Raw genomic sequence first — 11544 nt, forward strand, 5'->3', positions numbered from 1 at the left:
ACTTCCTATGCCCTTAGGGCCCTACCAGAAATGATCATTGACATATTGCCCACACATCTAGCCAACCCTCTTAATGGGAGCCATGAATTACCAGCCCTGGTGTCCCCCAGTCTTAAGAAACAGGGTAACACTTAGACAACAGGGAGGAGACACCACAATGTGAAAACCTGAAGGGGGGAGGGGACTCTAGCTGAACGGACTGGTTTCAAGCAAAGACCTTTCTGTAACATCTTTCCAAAGTTAATAACTGCCACAGTACACAGCTGTTTCTTTGTGATGAGACATGGATTTTTCTCAAAGTGCCTTACTGAGTCTTACATTCACACAGCAGAGAAGGAGAGGGAGTAGGTAGACATCCTCTGCAGGGCAGGGACTCCTCTCTCGACTCACAGTGGGCTCCACACAGGAGAGAATTCTGAGCACCTGTGCCCTCAGTCCAGGTACAGGTCTGGGAGAGATGCACCGAGCGATTCTCATTCTCACTGCTATCTTGAGAAGCACCCGTGGGAGAAGCAGATGTCAGTTCCCCAGAAATTGCCAGTTGGAAGACTTGTCACAAGATTACTAAAAATCACTACTGTACTCCAAGGTGTTAAGGTCTCTTGGGTCTTTGTGATTCAAGTACATGTGACAAACTATATAATGTTTCATCCTTGCATAGAGAACAAAAGTTTATAAATCTAAAGAAATGCGCTTTTATAAAGGAAAGAGAGTTTGAGAAAAATGTGCTAGCTTAAGTCTATTTTTGTTGGGGTAAGTGATGAGGACTCCTTTCTGAAGAAGTTTGCAAATATCTCCATGAAAGTGACATATTAGTAGTTAAGTTATGCCATGCTGAGAAAAACACACTAGCTAAAACAAACTTTTTTTTCTTTAATATATTTTTTTAATTGTAGTTGGACATTTATTTATTTGTTTTTATGTGGTGTTGAGGATCGAACCCAGGGTCTCGCCCATGCTAGACGAGCGCTCTACCACTGAGCCACAACCTCAGCTCCTAAAACAAATGTTTTTAAACTAGTTTAGGAACAAGTTTAAAATGTTTAGAAACTATCTGGAACAGATGAAGCTGGGAATACTTTCTAGATTCAGGGTCAGTGTGTCCACAAGAGCTGTCCAAGGAGCTATTTGTGCGGTCTGATTCGAAAGAGACATGTGCATAACAAAAGGATACAAAGAGTAAGGAGTAGGGACGCCCTTTATTGGGACTATCAGAGTGAACCAAGAATACCCAGAGATCGCTGGTAAGGAAGTGTGCTCTCTCAGCTGACCTGAGCCTGTAGCTTCCTAAGCTGGGCTTTTAAAAACATAGATTTGTGCAGACAGAGCAGAAGCCCCCCAATGTCAAATGGTGGGCACTAGAAAATACTATTTCTAGCTATAAAATTCTTTTGAGATCCTTCTTTTCACCCCAAATGAGAATGGGTACTAGATATTTTTGTTTGCGTACACATAACATGCTGGCTTCATGATTAAGTGAGAAATGGACTGTCTTTGTTCAAACCAGGATAAATTGTTGAAAGAAATATCAGTGCTTAAGTGTGTTATTCAGGACCGGGAAATCGTCTATCATTCAGACTTTGAGTTGGAGCATTCTAAAGGAGAAACTTGTTCTTTACAGTTATACTGTTGAACTGGGAATAAAGACGGCTGTTGAAAGAGATGCTTGAGCAGTATCTGGATGAGAGATTAACTTCATGAGAGGCAGAGGAAATCGCCTATTTCCCCTTGTCCAACCCACTCAACTCAAACCACCCAAAACTGTCAGTGGATTTGAAATCAGAGGAAGTGGCTAATTTCATGACCAATAACAACATCGCTGGTTAAGGATGTTAAGATAAGGGTAATTTAACTCATGTTTCTAACTATGAGCAGATCAGTGGCGGTCATCAAAAAAGCACCAGCAATGAGGATCGGCTTGAAATATTCAATCTTGGATGTTCCAGACCATGAACTTCCAAAGCAAAGAGTAGTAGCTCTTCTCTCAAGTGGGCATCCATGTCACCAGGAAGTTGGAGTTGTGCATCTTTACCAAAGTTTGAGCTAGACACAACACGGCTATGCTAAGCAAGTCTTCCCAGTGTTCTAAGAGATGAAAGCCCCTCTATTTCAGAAGTCAGCAAAAGGACTGTCATCCATTAGTTGGTGATGTGTGGCAGCACAATGGTGTCTCCCCCTTAAAAGACTCTACACATCAGGCCACCAGCAGGTGATCTGAGCTCCACAGGAGCTCCTTCTCATGGGCTCCCTTTCCCTTTCATGTGTAAAATACCTCAACAGGATGACCACAGTGAGTTCTGTAGCAGCCATAATGGAAGTCATGTTAGGAAGGTTGTTCGTTTTGCACTAGCGGCCATTGGGTGATTGACGTACTGTAGAATATTAAGCACTTTTCACATCAAGGCTCTGGCATGTTGCTTACTTTGGGGGCCGGTCAGGGGGGCACTTCTTCCACTGAACATCCACACATAACAGATGTGCTGTGGAAGAATTAGCCCACCTTCTTACCAGATTTTGACATGTTGCCTGATGCCCACATTTGGTGGGAATGGGTCATTCTTTTCATGTGACTGGATATAAGGTAACATATTGTTTCCCCTAGAGATATGGCTCATTTCCATTGTACAAGCTAAGAACTGAGTTCCAATCTTAGGGACCACTCTGGTATTTGCTATCCTATGCAAAGAACAAAATAATCCCCTATCCACAAATGGTGACTTCTCTTGTTTCCTTGGTGTTGCTTCCCAAGGAAGGTCTGTAAAACTTTGGCATGCCTCTGGGGCATATTCGGTTTTGCTGTTGTCACTCTGTTTCATCCTATTCAGCACAAAGAGGGAATGACACGTGTTCAGGTTTAATGCGAACAAAGTCCTTCCCCTCCACTTGCTGATATTTAAACACTCTAAGTCCCCACACTTCTACAGGGTTTTCTTCATCCGCTTAAGCCTGCATCCTGTGCCTGTAGGTGGGGAATGACTGGATACTATTACTCCGATAGCTGATGATAATATTTCTACATCCATTGTTAAGCTTCTTAAGTTTCTTCTTCACTTTGGGAGCATTTAGCATATCGTTTTCTGAAAACCGTCTTCAATGTGCCTTAGGTAAAGTAAGATTCGATACCGTGTTCAGGGAGATTATCTAGGAACTAAGCCGCCAAGGGAATATCTCAGCCTCGCTCAGCCAGTCTCTCCATAAATGCACCTTTATAAACCTCTCAGGGGTAAACTGGGTCACTTGATGTTGTTTCAGAACATCTGGAAAAGAGTCATTGGGGTGGGGAGGGCTGTTAAAGCTCTTTGTGCTAATGCTCAGGGGATGTAATGAAAACATGGCTGTGACACATACCAAATGACTCTAAAGCATCCACTTGTTTGTAAGTACCCAAACTACTCATTATCTGCTTTTACTTCAAATAAGAGGGGTTTGGCAAGGATGCTGAGTTCAGATATGTTATTGCTATCACACAGGCTTCCAATTTTTTTTTCTGGCAATTTTTGGCAATTGGGAAGCTAACTGCCACTGAACCAAATATCTATTTTACAATATTTCACCAAGGACTGTTCTGGCAGACCAAAAGCAAGCAGAGTGTCAGGGAGTAGATGGAGGTTCCAGGGTTGGAGAGAAGGTGACACAGAGAGGTGTCAAAGGGTACAGATTTTCAGTTATGCATGATAAATAATTTTGGGAGATCTAACATACAGCAGGCTCATAATACACCTCAATAAAACTGGGGCTGGCGGGGTGCCCGGGAACCCAAGTAGAGGATTGGGCTACTATGAGGACCTCTAAAGGCCCAACAAAGACCACGTAAGACATGACATCCTCTCTATCTGTGGCTATTTCCAGATCAACTAGCAAACAGAATGTGTATTAAAAGCATCAAGAATAAATGGATGGATGGGGCTGGGGATGTGGCTCAAGCGGTAGCACGCTCGCCTGGTATGCGTGCGACCAGGGTTCGATCCTCAGCACCACATACCAACAAAGATGTTGTGTCCGCTGAGAACTAAAAAAAAAAATAAATATTAAAAATTCTCTCTCTCTCTCTCTCTCTCTCTCTCTCTCTCTCTCTCTCTCCCTCTCTCACTCTCTCTTTAAAAAAAAAAAAAAAAAAAAGAATAAATGGATGGCAGGGTGCCGCGGCACACACCTGTAATCCCAGTGGCTTGGGAGGCTGAGGCAGGAGGATCACAAGTTCAAAGCCAGCCTCAGCAATGGCAAAGTTCTAAGCAACTCAGCAAAACCCTGTCTCTAAATAATAAATAGATAAATTATGGCTAGGGATGTGGCTCAGTGGTTGAATGCCTCTGAGTTTGATCCCCCTGGACCAAAAGAAACAAACACCCACAAGGCAGTGAACGGATGACCCTTCCTAATATTTTTTATGGGTGGAGATTTAGACTTCGGGTGTGAAAAGTCCTTCCTTAAGTGGTTTGAATCCCACACCAAAGAACTTCTGAAGTGATTGAGGAATGTGTTTGATGGTCCTCACTTTCCTTAAAATATTAATTAAGAAAACGAACAGGAGCTTTTCCTTAACAGGCGTTCAGCAAGTTAAACCCACTGATCGTCAATGCTAGCTGAGTCGCGCTCTCCCTCTTGATTAGCATGGGTGTTCCTGCAAATCAAGACAATATGCTTACAGTGATGAGCCCTATTGGCCATCTATCTTGCTTTTGTGATCTGGCTCTCGTCAGCTGAAATGAAGCCATTTCTTCTGCCTGGGGCTGATTAAACACAGAGTAAACCCGGTTCTCTAAAGAGACTCTAATGATTCTCCACAGAGCACGTGTCAGCCCGGCACCTGCAGGCTCCGGTTTCGCCGTTTCCATCATAAAATGAAGCATCTGTTTCAGGGAGGTGATATCTTGTTCTCATCCAGTGTGTCACTCTGGTCAGTGAATGAGGCTCAAGGGGTACACAAGGCTGCCGCATCACAGGTGATGAATGGTCCCCGAGGAAGTTTTGTTCTCATCGGGGGGTGAAAGGGGCCTGCGACTTTGGTCAGTGCCTTGGTGGATCACATCACATGGTCTTCTTTTAACAAACTAAGATAAGGAAACATCATGGGGACTCTTTGAAGTAAGGCTATCCTTGGTCAACTTATTTATTAATTCAGTGATTATTTAGAATACCAGCTAATGATGCCTCAAATCACAAACTATAGATGGTTCCCCTCTTGAGGTTACATGCTGGTGATGGAGACGGATGTTAAACAATTAATGTGAAGTAAGTACATAATTACCACTGGGAGGAGTTTCCCCAATGGGAAGGGCACTCTGGGAAAATGTAAGATAGAGGTCTGACATTTGGGGATTTCAAGGATGATTCTCTGGGTCACTGATATTTATGTTGAGACCTCAAAGATGAGAAAGAGTAGAGGGTAAAACAGGATTTTTGAGCCAAAGAATCATGTTCAAAGATCCTGGGGCTGAAGGGTAACATTTGGCCTGTGTGAAGAATGAGAAAAAAAAAAAAAAACAGTGAAAGGGAGAGTGGCTGAAATGGGGCTGATGATATGGGCAGATCAGTTCGGGCAGGGCCACTAGGTTGGTTTCATTCCATAAGCACGATAGGCTCAGGTGGATGGTTGCTAAGCAGGAAAGTAAAAGCACCTTTACTGCCAAGGAGTTTTCCAACCACTTATTGAGTGGGAGGCAATTAGCAACTTTATGACACTACACAGACATTTGTGATTTATGACTTCCAGTTATCCTAACATCCCTTCAAGTTAGATATGTTCAGCCCCACTTTGTAGGTGGGGAAATTGGATCTGGGGAGAGAAAGAGACAGGTCATGCTCACTCAGCTGGCCGTGTGGGACCATGTCTCCAGCCCAGGCCAGAACAGCCTCACACCCATGCTCTTCCCTCTGCACCCTGCCACCAGCCCAAACACAGACCACATGGTCTACCTCTGGATATTTGTGATATTTATGCAACATTGTATGTACCTTTTGCAATTGTTTGACACTCCAGAATTCCCAGAGTACTAATGGATAATGTTAAAGTGATACCAGCTCTGTGTATATCATTATAGATTGAAGAGAGAATTGAGCACACTTACCTTGTCCCTTAGAAAGGAATACTGGCAAGAAGGTCTGAATCTAGTCCCATGTGGAAACCAACAGCCTGAGTATAGAATTAGATGGATCTGGATTCAAACCCCAGTTTATCTAGTACTGACTCTGTGATGGAGAGCAAGTGGACATGAAAGCCAAGACTCAGTTTTGCCCCTGTAAAATGGGCACATCAGCATCTGCTTCAGTAGATGTTCAGTGGATTGAGTTATATAAACCAGGTCTCTGGTTTCCTGACACACTCAGAACCCACTAACCAGTGCTGTCATTGGCACTTCTCTTGCACAGTCGTCTTCTCCAGCTCATCACTGCAAACTAAGCTGCCAGGCTGGTGGGACGTGGAACACTCCATCTCTTTCTCCCAGCATGTGCTTTTGAGCCAATTGGGTGTTGCTCATTTTCCTGCTTTCACATTAGTGAAAGGAATGTGGACTAATCCCTGGAAGGTAGCTGAACACTAAGTCTGCCTAATAACGTTGCATAGCAATTAAGTTTGAGAGCATTTGAAAATGGCGCAAAGAAATTCCAAAAGAGTTAAATAGCTCTACAAAAGGAGATACTTGATGGAGACCACTGGGTATGGGGCATTTATAATGTACCACCTCATCTTTAAATAAATGACTGTACCAAATAGGACTCCATTTTGCTTTAAAGCTGTGTTTTTGTTTTTGTTTTTTCCTCATAGATGGCTTTTAGACTTTGAAAAGTTATTTGAGACATAAAACAAAATCCTTTTTCCCCCTTTTTCTTTTTTTGTAGTACTGGGGATTGAACCCAAGGGTGCTCTACCTCCCAAGTCCTTTGTAATTTTCATTTTTAGACAGGTTTTCACTGAGTTGCCCAGGTTGGCCTTGAACTTGCCATCCTCTGGCCCTGGCATCCCAAGAAGCTGGATCATTCTTTTAAATATATTTTTAGTTGTAGATGGACACAATGCCTTTATTTTATTTTTTTATTTTTATGTGGTGCTGAGGATCAAACCCAGTGCCTTGCACATGTGAGGCAAGTGCTCTACCACTGAGCCATAACCCCAGCCTCTAGCTGGATCATTTTAAACATGATCAAATGTTCACATACTACTATTATATTAATATAATGGAAATGATCATATATGTGATACAAGTTATATCCTCAAAATGGATACAAAATATCTGAATTAAGGAAGGTTCTAGTATAAGACCTTCCTTTGATTGGTATCTAGATTTCAGCACAGTACCCGCCACACCCTCTTCAAGGTTGCTTTCACAATATTTCAGAACTCCCAAGCCCAGAAACAACCTGTAAAAGCACAAAGAAGTTTGAGCAATCTAAGGTAACCAGAAAGTTCTAGAAGGCTTAACCCTCTAGAAAAGCTATTTTTGTCTCAGGGGACCATTCTTTCATCACATTAATGACAGGGTCATTCCCTTCTTGTCATCTGCTCTCATTACTCAGGGGCTGAGATTGTGCCTGTCTCAGGTTCCACTCTCTTTTCAGCATCTGCACCATCACTTGGCATGTAGTATATGCACAATAAACTGCTTGTTGAATCAGATGAGATGGTATCAGCACATAGCACAATGCCAAGGACAAGCCAAACCATTAAAATGTCCATCCCAGAATACTTGAAGTAAATGTTAAGCTTCCCACTGTGACTCTTGGAGACAGGAAAGTTTTGTTATGAGTTGTCAGACAAAGATAGCATGTGTCCAGTGAGTCAAGTTTGTCATAGTTGGTCCCTTTTCCATGCAACTTTCCGCTATCTCCAATGCCCAGGATCAGGTGAAAGTTAGGCAAAGATGGGTCCAGCAACTTTAGGGCTGAACCAAATTTAAAAACTTAGAAACGCTGAAGGCACCATGGTGTCCACTGCGCTGTTCATTTGGAAACCTCATTTTCAATCCCACTGATGTTTGCTCTCTGTTGTGTCCAGTGAAGTTTGATACACCCTCTGGTCCCACAGGCCAGGTACCAGTGGTGATGGAGAAGTCCTGTGCTCCGTGGGAAGACTTCTATCCAGCGTTGCTTACCCAACCCACGAATCCAAACATACCGTCTATCAGCAGCACTTCGCTCTGCCAGACTTGCAGGGTGACGACACCGCTTCCTCTCAACATTAAGTGTCCAGCTGTGGGATGCAGGAAATGGATGGGGTGAAAGACGAAGAGGGAATCGTAAATCGCTCACTCTCTATGAGGATCAAATTCAGCATCTCTACAACAATGCCTGAAACCCACCCAATCTACCCAAACAGATAAGTATATAAACCACAGGTCAGTGGACAGACATCTTCAGGAATCTAATGTTGATATGATTATAAGCTGATGCTTTCTTTCTTGAGAGCCTTCCTCTAGGTGTTACAGGGTTAACAAAAACAGCAGTGGAGCACAGCCCTGCCCTTCAGGGAGCTTACAGTCTTTATGCATATCAAACCATGGTGAGTCAAAAACATAAACAGATACACGAAAAGCACATACATTCGTGGTGGGTAGATAGATGGATGGATAGATGGATGGATAAAAAGAGAGATACACACACAGTTGTCCCATTGCCAAATATCTTTGTAAAGGAATCCTAGAGAGAACACAGTAAAACACCTAATAAATGATTTTTGTTTGATCCATCTTGAATACCCTCAGACCATTTCTTTCAAAACATTGTATAAAGTTCTACATCTTGAGAAGAAAGGAATAAAGAATATATAAACAGGGTCCTTTTATGTGATACTCTATAAATTCAGAATCAGACATTATTAACATGAATCAGAAAGATGTCTTGAGTTTCATACCAACCACCTACTTCCTGTGCAGGACTGTATTTAATAGGTCCACTGGATCAAAGGCTGCATGGACATCAGGCTTATATCTGTAACACAGGTAAAATGTGTGTTCACGAAAAGTTTTGTGCTTTCTCCCCTTATCAAAAAACAGGCATACTTGGTATTTCGCCAAAACCACTTAAAGTGGATTATATCTACATTTGACTTTGCAGTAAGTGCAAAGACAAAATCTCTGAAACTGTTAAACAAAAGTTTCTTTCTTGCTTCCAGAGTTCAAGGTAAAAACAACTTTCACTGACTCTTAGACACAGTGCAGCTTGAATGTTAGAGGAACATAAAATATATTTATTGTTGCTGGAGTTCAAAATTTCCATCCCATTCCACTTGAACACTGATTTTGAGTTTGCAAAAAATAGCATCAGCAACATCGCCAACAGAGATCCTATAACCTTAACACAAAGTAAATATGAACATGGAAAAGAAACGTAACCTTTTTAAAGTTCTCTGCATGCAAATATCATGCAGAAGTCACTGACTACTGAATTCCCCCACGCTTCTCAATATCAGAACCATTCCCCAAAACCATCACGGCAGACTTATTTTGGTCTTTCATAGATTTTCTTCAATTCCTCTTCATTTTGTGTGATGGTTTCTCTATCTGCACTACCACGTATAGGTAATAAATTTCTTAAAGATTCCATACAGTCAGAACCGCAAAAAAAGCTTACATGAAAACTTCTGGATCTATTTAACCTACTGAGACCCAAACATCACTGTAAGTTTAAATCACCATCCAAAGTGATCCATTAAAATGAAATATAGGAACAGTAATGAAACAATGTGCTCAGACTTAGGGGCTACAAACCCTGCCCTTCTACACTACGACCCTCAAAGCACTTATTTGCATGAGTTTATGTCCACATTTTGGGAGGCTTGGCCTGAAGGAGAAGGACCGTGGAGCAGCACAGGCTTCCATAAACACATGACGCCAGGTGGATGGCAGAGGACACTGTGGTTTTCCCAAGCAGTGCCAAAAAATTAGTCTGATGCTCTATGAAGAAAGTAACTGCAGGATGTCCCTCCTGGAGGCTGTTTGGATGAAAGCCATTGTAAGCCTTGGGTCCAAATTGAGCTGCCTGCAGGCAGAAGTGATGAAGTGTGACACACAGACAGAGGGATCTGCCCCACACACTCCACCACGGACCTCACAGTCACCCTGACTCCCCTTTGGGAACGACCTTAGGCCAATGGAGCCCAGACAGAGTGAAGCAGGGGCCAAGGCATGCATCAGGGAGCCTGTTGGTGTCCATGGGAGATTCTTCAGACTTGTTGATGCTAATTTGAATTCACATATCCCACAGGTCAGAGAGACCTAGGAATATCCAGATGCTTTCTCTGTACAGGGTATTGGGCTGTATGTGTATTACCCACCTGAACTCTGTGGATAATGTTTGGTGTCTAAATTTTATTTGGGCATCACTTCTGGAAGGCTGGAACTAAGGTACCTGAAATGCATTGATAATGTGAAGCTCACTTTCCCTGTACCTCCTTTCCCTGAACAGATTCACCACCAACACTAACACTCCTCTTCTGCATATTACCAATTCTGTAGTGTATTTTAATGCAGCTTCTAAGGGCATCTAATTCATGTGTTTAGATCAATTGTTTAAATACTAGGAGAATTTGGTTTCACTTTTTTAAATGCATTCAATATTCATAAAACCTAAAAATTATAGTTCATCTTTGTATAATGATTGATGTCAATGTCCTTACTTAGAAGTCAATATGTAAGTCTAGAATTTGTCATTCACCTTGATGCCCATTGAAGAATGTAAAACTAAGCACTCTTCATGAATCAAAGCATCTAGGAGGGGAATAGATCAGTCGATCAATGATGCAAGATGAAAAACACTTCTTGATTTTTTTTTTAAGTTGCAACCAGAAGTCACTTAGGAATAGAAACCTAAGGAAAAAAAAAATTCAGAAGTATTTTCCAACTTCTACCAGGTGCTCAGTCAAAGAAGAAATAATCTAAATATGCTTTTAGTTTGTTTTTGTTTTATTATGCAAAAGAAACTACTAAAACTTACACTTATAGAATTAAATTTATGTTTACTCTTTCATCATCCTTGTCCCAGGAACAGTTGATTTAAAAAAAGGTATATTTTCATGTATTGGATAAAATAACATTCAGATCCAAAATTAAAAGATACATTGCCAGCAAACTTTGATAAATTAGTAACTGCAGTGTTTGCCTTATTCCAGAAATTCATGTAAGATCAAGAATATTGCTTCTCCTTAATATCACTGAGGATCTTAATTGTTGATTCAAAAGTATTTTCCCATGGGGGTGGGGACAAAGTGAAAGAAAGAAAGGAAGGAAGGAAGGAAGGAAGGAAGGAAGGAAGGAAGGAAGGAAGGAAGGAAGGAAGAAAGAAAGAAAGAAAGAAAGAAAGAAAGAAAGAAAGAAAGAAAGAAAGAAAGAAAGAAAGAAAGAAGAAAGGGAGGGAGGGAGGGAGGGAGGGAGGAAGGAAGGAAGGAAGGAAGGAAGGAAGGAAGGAAGGAAGGAAGAAAAGAAGAAAGAAACTAATTTTTAGTTTGAGTGCATATCTTAGCATTGTGAATGTATGCCTTTGTGAAAAAAAATCCATGAAGAAAGCTTTCAGATGTGTCAAGCTCAACAATCTGTTGATGTTAGTAACATG

At 41.7% G+C, this 11544-nt stretch overlaps 1 long non-coding RNA gene across 1 annotated transcript; it reads right to left on the reverse strand.

Annotated features, from left to right (window-relative positions):
* Nucleotides 1-7127: 7127 nt before the first annotated feature.
* LOC144255289 (uncharacterized) lies at nucleotides 7128-9027 on the reverse strand. The gene is made up of 3 exons (XR_013343709.1): nucleotides 8860-9027; nucleotides 8538-8634; nucleotides 7128-8188 (listed from the first exon to the last, which is right to left on the reverse strand). It is a non-coding gene; the product is annotated as an uncharacterized LOC144255289 (long non-coding RNA).
* Between the last annotated feature and the right edge of the window lie 2517 nt (nucleotides 9028-11544).

This window comes from Urocitellus parryii, chromosome 6 (assembly GCF_045843805.1).
Source record: "Urocitellus parryii isolate mUroPar1 chromosome 6, mUroPar1.hap1, whole genome shotgun sequence".
NCBI classification, from domain to species: domain Eukaryota; kingdom Metazoa; phylum Chordata; class Mammalia; order Rodentia; family Sciuridae; genus Urocitellus; species Urocitellus parryii.